This window comes from Pinus tabuliformis, chromosome 9, assembly GCF_031772625.1.
Source record: "Pinus tabuliformis cultivar Carrire ecotype Pingquan chromosome 9, CPIR1, whole genome shotgun sequence".
Classification (NCBI taxonomy): domain Eukaryota; kingdom Viridiplantae; phylum Streptophyta; class Pinopsida; order Pinales; family Pinaceae; genus Pinus; species Pinus tabuliformis.
The window spans coordinates 1,024,384,515-1,024,386,434 of record NC_142307.1 but is presented as its reverse complement, the minus strand read 5'-3'; positions in this window follow the sequence as shown (position 1 = coordinate 1,024,386,434).

Sequence of the window (1,920 nt, the reverse complement as noted above, 5' to 3'; positions counted from 1 at the left end):
GGGCTGGAGGAACGAGTGGGTGGAAACTGCATGATAAGTCTCTGCTTTTTCCCTGAGGACCGTGTGAATTGAGTGATGAGGTAATGTTGTTGGCAGAATGAAGAAAGGGAAATGAGGAGGAGAGCAGAGCCTGAGAATGTTGAGGTGCGGAAGTTTACACAGAGAGCTAGAAGTAACTAAGAGATGGGAGTAAGGAAGAGGGGAGAGCTTAAGGTGACGGATAATGGGATTAGCAAGAGAACTGTCTTTGAAACAGAACAGTTGAAGATAAGCAAAAAAGGAAAAAATTGACTGTAGTAGAGCTTCGATGCTATGAAGAGGCAGCGATCTAGATACTTCTGCCTTCTTAACGAACAAAGCACCGATATTTACGCTGGTATTGAGAGTGTTGGACCTGTTGGTGCTCACTGAAGTGCTTGTACTGTTGCTACAAGAGATCATTTGGATACCATTTTTAAACCCATTGTTTTCCTGTAGCTTATCATTGAAAAGACAAATGCCGACTCTGCTCAGAGAATCAGGATGCATGTGAACCTTGACTTTCGTGTGATGGAGTTTTTTGTATTTTGAATGGATCTTATACTCAGAGTCCTGAAGATAGCAAATGAGTGCATCTGAGATCATATCTTCTTTTGGATTTGGAGTTGTACTCTTTCTGATTGGAATATTTTGGTCACGATTTTCCCCCAAAATGATCATGCCTTTTTCCATTATTCTTTTCTCTTTTCTCCAGAAGTCACGGGATGGGGAGGCAGAAAATTTCATTGTTTTCCTTAACGGTTCCAATTGCTCTTTCAGTAGCCTTGTTAGCCAGGATGTCGGCCTCTTGATTTTGGTTTCTCAAAACATGTTTGAAAGTGATCTTTCCCAATCCTTTTATGTTCGATCTGATCCTCTGGTATATTCTGTTGATGGTTGTGTTGCTAGGATTTTTGTCTTTTATCATTGCTTCTATGACGATTGCAGAATCACCTATTATTATAGGATCCTTGATTGCATTTTTTTTTTAAATCCTTGTGCCTAGAAGTAAGCTATATGCTTCGGCTTTATTGTTTGTAGAATCTCCTAGGCCCCATTCATAAGATACAATCGTTTTCCCATCATTCCTCCTGCACCTGATTTTCTTGGGTTGTTTTTTGAGGCCCCATCAAAAAAGATATTGTAGATTTTTTGTCTTTTCCTCCATTCTTCGAATTCTTTTTCATTCATCCTTAATTTCCAATTCTTTGTTGTGAGTGCTTTCTTTGGTCTTGCAGTCCCCTTGTTTTCTGAGATTATTTTGCCATACCAATCTCTTTCTTCTTGTTGGAGATTGTTTTGATCCACTGCTATGATTCCTTTGGAATTTAAACTTTCAGAAATTAAACTCCAAGTTTTTGAGAGGATTTTTCCAACTCTTGGGATTTGATCTTTAAATATACTTTTGTTTCTGGCTAACCAGATCTGCCAACACAAAACTGAGGGGAGACATTTCCAAATCCTGATTATTGTAGCCTTGTCCTTCTTTGGGTAAGGGTAGCTCTTCTCCCAAAATTTATAGAGATCTGGAAGCTGGGTTGTGAGGTTTATATTGGTTTCCAACAGGCTTGTGATCTGGTTCCAGCATTCTCTAGCAACCCTGCAATCCAAGAAAAGGTGTTGAATTGACTCTTCCTCTGTCATACACATGACACATCTAGAAGGGCCTTGCATTCCTTTTTTTTAAGTTGTCAAAGGTTAGAATTTTCCCTTTGAGGAGTGTCCAAGTGAATGCTTTGATTTTAGGAAGGCATTCAGTTTTCCAGATTACCTTCCATAGACTCCATTCCTGCTGATTTTGCTGATCTTGGAGGATCTTATACCCTGTTTTTACTGTGTAGTCTCCTCCACTTGGATCCCACACGAAGTCATCCTCTTCCTCGTTGTTTATGGGTGTTGCCC